Consider the following 11,455-nt stretch of genomic DNA (forward strand, 5'->3'; position numbering starts at 1 on the left):
TACAATATGCTATCTGGATATAATTTATTGTATATGTGTGTGCCTTGACTTAGTCAAGGGAGTTGTATGATTATTTGGTTCATAACTTTTTATTCTGAAATCAACTGCATAGAGTTAAGTCTATTTAGTATTTTTTTTAGTAATGCAGTTATTTGCACCTTCAAAAGACCAAGGTTCCTCAGCACAGTTTTAGCTAGGTAGGCAGAGATACATGTTGAATATGCTAATCGTATGGCTAAAGTGTAGTATAATCTCCTATTTTGATCTTTAATCTCCTATTTCCCCCTCTTCTCAATGACATACAGAAACATGTTAACCAAATAATAAAAATTATCAGAATAGATTTTTTTCTTCAAACATATTTTTATTTAACTGTATGTATGTAAGCAGAGGAAAAAATTAAAATGAATATATTCTACAATTAAATAAGAGCGAGTACACAAGAGCAGTTCATAAACACATGACTACAAATAGGCCTAATACAGACAACCACCCAGGATGTAAATTGTTAAAGCCAACTTACAAGGCCAGATATCCTTTGCACTGTATAATGCCAAGCTATCATAAAATGCCATTTTTCATTCATTAGTAGTGATTTTTTTCAATCATTAATAGTGAATTAATATAAAGCTTTAAAGACGATTATTACGTAATATTTATTTGGAGGGGGTGCCCTTTTTCAGTTTCAGTACATGCCCCTCAAAAGGTCTGTGCACGGCCCTGTTTGTTAAATTTAAAATAATTTTTATTTGGCCCTGGTTAGGGAACTACTTGATTGGAACTAATTTTGTTTGTTAGTTTCTTTATCACTGTAGGCTATTTTGTGTATATTCCCCAATGTTAGTGCTAAAAAAAACAATAAAAATAGTTTCTCTTTGAGTTTCTGCTGGTAATGTGTTGGAATCTTCTGGACGTTTATCTGGCAGATGATTGAAATAAAATGTAAAACTTAAAAAAAAACATTGTAATTGAGTTGTTTTCAACGATAAATATATTTGAATTTGTAAAGCTTTAATGTTTGAGTATGAGGTTTATAGAGTCTTGTTCAGTCTTCAGGTTTGCTCCAAGACGGATGCCTTTCTATGAGGTGCCCCTAGGGACTTTTTTCAGAATTACCATGCATATACATGTACTTTTCCTCTCACATACACATATGAAACCAAATTCATTCACATACTATAATGAAATGCTCACACACATACAAGTGAAATGCTTTTACAAACACAACTGAAACGCTCTCACACATACAACTGAAAATATTACATTCAAAAACACAACTGAAATGCTCACACACACACAACTGAGATGCTCTCATACATACAATTGAAAATATAACGCTCACACACACACAACTGAAACGCTCTCAAACACACAACTGAAACGCTCTCACACATACAACTGAACGCTCTCACACACACAACTGAAACGCTCTCACACACACAACTGAAACGCTCTCACACACACAACTGAAATGCTCTCACACACACAACTGAAACGCTCTCACACACACAACTGAAACGCTCACACACAACTGAAACGCTCTCAAACACACAACTGAAACGCTCTCACACATACAACTGAAACGCTCTCACACACACAACTGAAACGCTCTCACACACACAACTGAAACGCTCTCACACACACAACTGAAACGCTCTCACACACACAACTGAAACGCTCTCACACACACAACTGAAACGCTCTCACACACACAACTGAAACGCTCTCACACACACAAATGAAACGCTCTCACACATACAACTGAAACGCTCTCACACACACAACTGAAACGCTCTCACACACACAACTGAAACGTTCTCACACATACAACTGAAAATATAACATTCAAAAACACAACTGAAATACTCACACACACACAATTGAGATGCTCTCATACATACAATTGAAAATATAACGCTCACACACACACAACTGAAACGCTCTCACACACACAACTGAAACACTCTCACACACACAACTGAAACACTCTCACACACACAACTGAAACACTCTCACACACACAACTGAAATGCTTTCACACACTCAACTGAAACGCTCTCACACACACATCTGAAACACTCTCACACACACAACTGAAACACTCTCACACATACAACTGAAACGCTCTCACACACACAACTGAAACACTCTCACACACACAACTGAAACGCTCTCACACACACAACTGAAACGCTCTCACACACACAACTGAAACGCTCTCACACACACAACTGAAACGCTCTCACACACACAACTGAAACGCTCTCACACACACAACTGAAACGCTCTCACACACACAACTGAAACGCTCTCACACACACAAATGAAACGCTCTCACACATACAACTGAAACGCTCTCACACACACAACTGAAACGCTCTCACACACACAACTGAAACGTTCTCACACATACAACTGAAAATATAACATTCAAAAACACAACTGAAATACTCACACACACACAATTGAGATGCTCTCATACATACAATTGAAAATATAACGCTCACACACACACAACTGAAACGCTCTCACACACACAACTGAAACACTCTCACACACACAACTGAAACACTCTCACACACACAACTGAAATGCTTTCACACACTCAACTGAAACGCTCTCACACACACATCTGAAACACTCTCACACACACAACTGAAACACTCTCACACATACAACTGAAATGCTTTCACACACACAACTGAAACGCTCTCACACACACAACTGAAAAGCATTTCAGTATGTTGTGTGAAAGCATTTCAGTATGTTGTGTAAAAGCATTTCAGTATGTTGTGTAAAAGCATTTCAGTATGTTGTGTAAAAGCATTTCAGTATGTTGTGTAAAAGCATTTCAGTATGTTGTGTGAAAGCATTTCAGTATGTTCTGTGAAAGCATTTCAGTATGTAGTGTAAAAGCATTTCAGTATGTTGTGTAAAAGCATTTCAGTATGTTGTGTAAAAGCATTTCAGTATGTTGTGTAAAAGCATTTCAGTATGTTGTGTAAAAGTATTTCAGTATGTTCTGTGAAAGCATTTCAGTTGAAACGGAAGCTGGTTGAAATCTCCAGTCCAGTTGGTGGCAGTAGTGCACCTCAAGAGACCGAGTGTGGGCGAGAGAGAACGAGTGTGCGGGTAAAGGATCAAATAAACATACTGAACCATTTTAACTTGTACGGTAGCATTAAGTTGAGGTATCCTGCAGTTTTTAAATATGCCTAAAAACTTTTATTATCAATTATAAACTATTGTATGGAGTCAAGGGATTGGGGGCGTATACAACTCGCCTGCGTGTGTTGCGTCATCAGCTTGAATTGCAGACGCAGACTGAGGTGGAGCTGAATCAGACAAGAGACATGCGGCTGGATCAAAGTTACGGTATGTGTAAATTATTGTTTTCTTTCAATTCGCCAGTATTAAAATGGCGTTTAGTTAACTAAATGAACACGTTTACTCAAATTAAAGAATTTAGAGACTAATCAACGCGGTGATTTTATTAGCAGTACACTTGCCGCAGACAAGTTAAGTAGAAATAATACTTCTGTACTTTTACTAGGATAAAGCCATGTTTTGATTAGCATTTGTATTCCAAAATCATGGTTAAACTGTAGGGCCATGGTAAATTCGTGGTTACTACGGTTTTTAAAATACCATAGTTAAACTGCTTTAGTGTTTTATGGGTCGTGGCACATCATTATGAGTCCTTTGTTATTGTCACATTAGTTTGTGTTTCTGAGTTTGTAACCGCATGTTTACTCTGTCTCTCACAGGCGGACACACTTTGCATGGCTTGATGGTACGTGTCTTAGTACTGTAGGAAAGATTGCTTATGCTAACTTGTGTAACCTTTTCATGAACATATAAAATATCTAATAATTCTGTTGTTGTGTGTGTTCCAGGTGTTGTGAACTGGAAGAAATAAAACATTCAAGGCTCCTCCAACAACAATTATCCTCTTTGAAAGTTTTACGTTCGTTGAATTAAAGTTTATTTGACTCCATTTTCATTGTTTTTATTTCATATATTATTTATAATTGTAAAGCAAATTATTACAACCTGATAGGAAAGCATATGATTTACTAAGAATTTCAGATAACCTTATAATGAAAATCCTTCTTGGTTTACAAGAAAGAGAAATACCAATCTAATGCAATTGAAATTTTCAAACATGTAAAGTTATGTTCTAATAATGATTAATGTTTGACATCAAGGTAACGATCACTTTAGCCTTCCACTAATATCAGTTTAAAAGGAAAGATTTGATATCGTTAATCATACATCAAGAATAAAACAGAAGACATAACTAGTGAAACGACCTTACAGTGCAGTGTGCCAGTGAGGTAGGGTGGCGGGTCACTGCAAATTGCCTGTATCCAGTGGTGGGACAGTGTCCGGATGGGGAATAACCACTTTAACATTTCTGCTTCATTCATAGGGTGCCAAATAATACAAAATTACAGAAAATACAATCTGGCAGAATGTCTTTACAGCATTAGAGATTAATCTTTACCAAATACAAACTCAGAGAAAATAATCTGGCAATAAAGGCAGACACAGACAAACATAGCCAAAATAAGAACCTTCATTGTGACAGTGGTGAGGTCAAGAGTCACACAATTTCTCCTTTATTGTGGTAAATGTAAAGATCCTATAGTGAAACACTTTACAAAAAACGCTCAAAGTGGAGTTTCACAGCTTTTCAGAATCAGACCAAATAAAGATGTTCCTGGGGGAACATAGACATCCATTAGCTGCTGCTAAATTTATTTAAACAGTTTCAATAATAAACTACAGCCCTGATCTGTACAGCACTTTTGTTTTACCTTTCACATGTCTCTATTTAAAATGTACATTTATTTACTTCGAATGTTTATATCTTAAATTCTGTTTTCTATAATAAATATTCTCTGATTCAGATGTATTTAGTACTTCTTCACCTTATTGAAATTCCACATTTGTGTTTGTTACTATTGCGTTTAATGTAAATGCTTGGCAATATTGTGACTACAAACAATCATGCCAATAAAGTACCTTTAAATTGAAAATAATACCAAACATGATAAAATTATTTGTTGAGAAACAAAAGTTGTATTAGTAATATCAGAAGTGCTTTTCCAGGAGAGTTTGTCCCTAGTATGTATCCGGTTGTTAAGTCTGACAGCACAACTTCTGGGTCCAAATGCTCCCATCTCGACACCTTAAATAAACAACATACAATAATAATTTACACTTACAGTGCAGTGTAAAACTACCAAAAAAATCGCAATCCTAACCTTTATCTCCATATAGAAATCCCTGATGACCGGAAATAATTAATAGTCTATGAATTGTTAAAGTATTGTTGTCTGTGACGTTGTGAGCTTAGAGAATGTGTCTGCAAGTTTATAAAATATATCTTAAATGTGTGATATGAATAAATAGTGCTTTTTAAACAGCTAAAGGGCTGTTTAAATAATATCCTCTATTGAATGAGTGGAGGCTTGAACCCGGAAACAAAATTCCTTACGTCATGACTTAACAACCAGATAAGGTACAGACTCTTCCCCAGGTAAGCTTTAATATGGAGCTTAATAAGATGCTGGAAAAGGAGAGAATATCCAGAAACTGAAGGATTTTTCTGAAAATCAGTGGAGAGTTTATCGGCGCTTTCTAATTTTCTCGATCAAACATATCACAGAACATAAGAACAGTTCTTGATCATCTCAATAACAAAACAAAAGGTTTTAAACTAAAGAACATTGTCCTTCAGTATAAACTTTCAAAGAGGATAATTGTTGTCAGAGGAGCCTTGAATGTTTTATTTCTTCCAGTTCACAACACCTGGAACACACACAACAACAGAATTATTAGATATTTTATATGTTCATGAAAAGGTTACACAAGTTAGCATAAGCAATCTTTCCTACAGTACTAAGACACGTACCATCAAGCCATGCAAAGTGTGTCCTCTGCCTGTGAGAGACAGAGTAAACATGCCATGCGGTTACAAACTCAGAAACACAAACTAATGTGACAATAACAAAGGACTCATAATGATGTGCCACGACCCATAAAACACTAAAGCAGTTTAACTATGGTATTTTAAAAACCGTAGTAACCACGAATTTACCATGGCCCTACAGTTTAACCATGATTTTGGAATACAAATGCTAATCAAAACATGGCTTTATCCTAGTAAAAGTACAGAAGTATTATTTCTACTTATCTTGTCTGCGGCAAGTGTACTGCTAATAAAATCACCGCGTTGATTAGTCTCTAAATTCTTTAATTTGAGTAAACGTGTTCATTTAGTTAACTAAACGCCATTTTAATACTGGCGAATTAAAAGAAAACAATAATTTACACATACCGTAACTTTGATGCAGCCGCATGTCTCTTGTCTGATTCAGCTCCACCTCAGTCTGCGTCTGCAATTCAAGCTGATGACGCAACACACGCAGGCGAGTTGTATACGCCCCCAATCCCTTGACTCCATACAATAGTTTATAATCGATAATAAAAGTTTTTAGGCATATTTAAAAACTGCAGGATACCCCAACTTAATGCTACCGTACAAGTTAAAATGGTTCAGTATGTTTATTTGATCCTTTACCCGCACACTCGTTCTCTCTCGCCCACACTCGGTCTCTTGAGGTGCACTACTGCCACCAACTGGACTGGAGATTTCAACCAGCTTCCGTTTCAACTGAAATGCTTTTACACAACATACTGAAATGCTTTTACACAACATACTGAAATGCTTTTACACAACATACTGAAATGCTTTTACACAACATACTGAAATGCTTTTACACAACATACTGAAATGCTTTTACACAACATACTGAAATGCTTTTACACAACATACTGAAATGCTTTCACACAACATACTGAAATGCTTTTCAGTTGTGTGTGTGAGAGCGTTTCAGTTGTGTGTGTGAAAGCATTTCAGTTGTATGTGTGAGAGCGTTTCAGTTGTGTGTGTGAGAGTGTTTCAGTTGTATGTGTGAGAGCATTTCAGTTGTGTGTGTGAGAGCGTTTCAGTTGTGTGTGTGAGAGCGTTTCAGTTGTGTGTGTGAGAGCGTTTCAGTTGTGTGTGTGAGAGCGTTTCAGTTGTGTGTGTGAGAGCGTTTCAGTTGTGTGTGTGAGAGAGCGTTTCAGTTGTGTGTGTGAGAGCGTTTCAGTTGTGTGTGTGAGAGCGTTTCAGTTGTGTGTGTGAGAGAGCGTTTCAGTTGTGTGTGTGAGAGAGCGTTTCAGTTGTGTGTGTGAGAGAGCGTTTCAGTTGTGTGTGTGAGAGAGCGTTTCAGTTGTGTGTGTGAGAGAGCGTTTCAGTTGTGTGTGTGAGAGAGCGTTTCAGTTGTGTGTGTGAGAGCGTTTCAGTTGTGTGTGTGAGAGCATTTCAGTTGTGTGTGTGTGAGCGTTTCAGTTGTGTGTGTGAGAGCATTTCAGTTGTGTGTGTGAGAGCGTTTCAGTTGTGTGTGTGAGAGAGCGTTTCAGTTGTGTGTGTGAGAGAGCGTTTCAGTTGTGTGTGTGAGAGCGTTTCAGTTGTGTGTGTGAGAGCGTTTCAGTTGTGTGTGTGAGAGCGTTTCAGTTGTGTGTGTGTGAGAGCATTTCAGTTGTGTGTGTGTGAGCGTTTCAGTTGTGTGTGTGAGAGCATTTCAGTTGTGTGTGTGAGAGCGTTTCAGTTGTGTGTGTGAGAGCGTTTCAGTTGTGTGTGTGAGAGAGCGTTTCAGTTGTGTGTGTGAGAGCGTTTCAGTTGTGTGTGTGAGAGCGTTTCAGTTGTGTGTGTGAGAGCGTTTCAGTTGTGTGTGTGAGAGCGTTTCAGTTGTGTGTGTGAGAGCGTTTCAGTTGTGTTTGTGAGAGCGTTTCGGTTGTGTGTGTGTGAGCGTTATATTTTCAATTGTATGTATGAGAGCATCTCAGTTGTGTGTGTGTGAGCATTTCAGTTGTGTTTTTGAATGTAATATTTTCAGTTGTATGTGTGAGAGCGTTTCAGTTGTGTTTGTAAAAGCATTTCACTTGTATGTGTGTGAGCATTTCATTATAGTATGTGAATGAATTTGGTTTCATATGTGTATGTGAGAGGAAAAGTACATGTATATGCATGGTAATTCTGAAAAAAGTCCCTAGGGGCACCTCATACCTTTCTGTAATGTTTAGCTTCATCTATTATCAGACACACCTGTCTATAACTGCTTCAGGTGTGCTTGATTAGGATGAGAGGCTGCGTCTGAAAAACTTTTTGCCTCGCTGGCTCATGAGGCAATGACTTCGGAGGCATGAAGACAGCTCAGAGAAATCCTTTCGGACACACTTCATAGGCAGCGTGTTTGACATATAAACAGAGAGCGCCTTTGTGATAACTTATCACATATTTGAAAACTACAATACTAATTTCTCTCTAGAAATGCAATTAAAAGGTGTAAAAAAGGCTCGACCAATCACATTCCTCATGGGCACACACGCACAGAATTGTGGGACAGGACAATGGAGGTATCTCAGGAGTAAGGAAGTAAACCTAACATTAGATTTGGACATGCCTTGATGCCTTCCTGCCTTGGAAAGCTGCTGCAGAAGGCAGCAATTTAGATTTTTCGGACACATCCGCAGTGTTACTATAATTTTCAGCACGATTTCTTTTATACTGAATATTTGCATTAAAAAACAGAGAACACATGAAACATTATTTTTACCACAAACTAAAAAGGTAACAAATGAAATCACGATAATTGACACATAAGTGCATTAATATCTTGTGTAGGTACTAATGAGATTTTCTGGATAGTTGCACCCCACTGTGGTCACACATGCTACTGTATTTACATTTAGGTCAGTGCTTTACAATGCAGTAACTTTGTGTTACCGCTAGTAGGAGCACTGATCTGTGGTCCAGATCCACTTAATAATGTATGCATAAATGTGTTTCACCTTGTTGCTCTGTCTAAGGTGTGCTGCTAAAATATTTGGTTATTATATTTATTGGTTTTTTCCTTACCCCAAATAGCTGGAAAAAATCTAGGGTTTAAGTTATTGCCTGTTGTGTTTCACATGGAGTGTAAGTGTTGTACGGCAGGTAGGCTACACTGTAAAACAAAACTTTTTTACAAGTTAATTTTACGTTAATAAAAGTTAATAAGTTAATTCAACCTACTATTTTAAGATTTTTACCTGTGATAAGTTGACATGACTTATAAAACAAGTTGAGATTTAGTTTAACTTTACAAAAAATATATGTTGAGTATTATTTTATACAGTGAGCTACACGGCTGCAGTACCTTTCGTATTGAATATATAGCTCAAGATTAAAAACCCCATTTCAAGCTTTTATCTTGCTGTTGATTCATTCTCCGCCATAAAAAATAGGATCTATTTTGACTCTGTTTCTTCCGGAGATAAAGGGACACCACGTAGCACCTCCTCATCAGGTCTGACCTAGTAACCAAATGGATCTCTGTCTCTCTCTCTCTTTCTCTTCCTCATCTAATACCAAAGGGCTTTGGTATTAGATGAGGACATTATCTCAGCAGACAGTAGTCAACTTCTTAACACTTTGTGTGTGTGTGTGTGTGTGTGTGTGTGTGTGTGTGCGCGCGCGTGTGTGTCTGGACTGGTTTTGCTCTAGTTGGCTATCTGCCTGAGATTGTTTTGCCAATTCATCTCTTAATCTTAATCTACAAATTTTATTTTTGCTTTACCTAAACATCACACAAGAAACGCTTAATGTACATAAACAATAGCTATACACTGTAAAAACAAATGCAAATTTTTTGTCAAATCAACATATAGTTTTATGTTACTTATAAAAACAAGGTGAAATGTTTTATGTTATGTCAACTTATTAAGGTCAATACTTTAAATAGTAGGTTGAATTGACTTGCAAAACCAAGTTGTTTTAACTTCATGCTGCATTTTTTTTTTACAATGTATTTGCTGCATTATTTGAGCTACGAAACAAGTCTGACTTACATTTATTTGTGTGTGCTTGTAATATGTATATATTATGAGGTTTATTTATTCACTTCTTTCCAGCACCTGTGGCAATATTCATTATGAGAACCGGTTGATCTACAATAGTTAATCTATACATGATGAGGAGAACATGGAAATTGCACATAGAAATGGCATCCTGACCCAGCCGAGGCTCAAACTGGGGACCTTATTGCTGCAAGGCAACAGCTGAGCCACCTAAAACATAATGAGGTAAGGCAGATAATAGCAAAATATGTTACATTCTAAGACAAGATACATACGTTTTTTTGTACCCATTTTTGATGTTCACTTTATGTGTCATTTTGTGTTAAAATAAAACACAAGTTGTGTTAAAAGTAACACAAAATGTGTTGTTCCAATAATACAGAGATGTGTTAATTCTATGACAATGTATTTATTGTGTTGTCCTTAAACTAAAACTAATTGTGTTGTTTCTAACACATAAATTCTAAGATTGTATGATCCACAGAGATGGATTTGCAATAACTTGACTATAAAAAAATATAGTGACAAAGTTTCAGGCATTGTTGAATGTAATTTTTCATATACATTAAAAATTATGAAAAATTTTGAAAAATGCAACAATTCATATACATATGGCCAAAAGTGATTGCTTTTTGCTCTTTATTCAAATATTTATTTAAAAATAAATTGTTAACATGTTGGATTGATTTGTTTGGAGTATAAACTGAAGCTCAGCTTTGAGAAGAATTTAAAGAGATTTGGCAAAAATTACAATACAACACACGTGCAGAGTTGTATGTATAGGTCAATGACTACAAAATATTACCACAAAACGAGTCAACAAATGAAGAGTTTAGTTCCAAAACGAGATAAATCCATTTTTAAAATGTTTGTCAAAACATGTTTATTATTATCTTGTTTTGGAACCAAACTCTTCAAATATTAATAACAGATAAAATTGTAGTCAATGTATGCTTATTACCTGTGAGCTTTTTGATTAATGCATTTATTTTGTATATTTGAATAAAACTCGGTTTTTCTAATGCAGTATGCCTTTTTGCCAAATTATTTTGTAAATAAATATTCACTGGTTCGTACATTGTAGAGTGGGCCACCCTTGGGGGGACAAAGTTCTATAATATTTTATAAAATACATTGATTAATTATAAATTCTGTGTAAATACACCTCAGAAAAATAAGGCTATAATCAACAGCAATACATTTTCTTGGGGGGGGGGGGGGTGCAAGCCAAAATATTTGAGAACAAATTCTTTAAGTTAAGTATTTTGTCCGTTTTGTACCATAAAACTCAACAAATATTGATGGTTTAATTCTGAGGGGTGCGTTTAAACAAAAATCCCCAGCCCCTCTCCCCCTGGACATCACTTAGTAACTGTGGAGTACAACAGTCTTCAACATTATTGTTTTTTACCGATCTAATGAGATTATCACAGGAATGTGTGTGTACAGTCTTTATCATGCTTAACACTTCTGTTGCACTAAACACTCTTGTCTGTTAGCCGGA

At 36.4% G+C, this 11,455-nt stretch overlaps 1 long non-coding RNA gene across 1 annotated transcript; it reads left to right on the forward strand.

The window, feature by feature from the left end:
- Positions 1-3,016: 3,016 nt before the first annotated feature.
- On the forward strand, positions 3,017-5,410 carry LOC135741658 (uncharacterized). Its single transcript, XR_010529553.2, has 3 exons — positions 3,017-3,375; positions 3,768-3,793; positions 3,897-5,410. It is a non-coding gene; the product is annotated as an uncharacterized lncRNA (long non-coding RNA).
- Positions 5,411-11,455: the final 6,045 nt, after the last annotated feature.

Source organism: Paramisgurnus dabryanus, chromosome 13 (assembly GCF_030506205.2).
Source record: "Paramisgurnus dabryanus chromosome 13, PD_genome_1.1, whole genome shotgun sequence".
Taxonomy (NCBI): Eukaryota; Metazoa; Chordata; class Actinopteri; order Cypriniformes; family Cobitidae; genus Paramisgurnus; species Paramisgurnus dabryanus.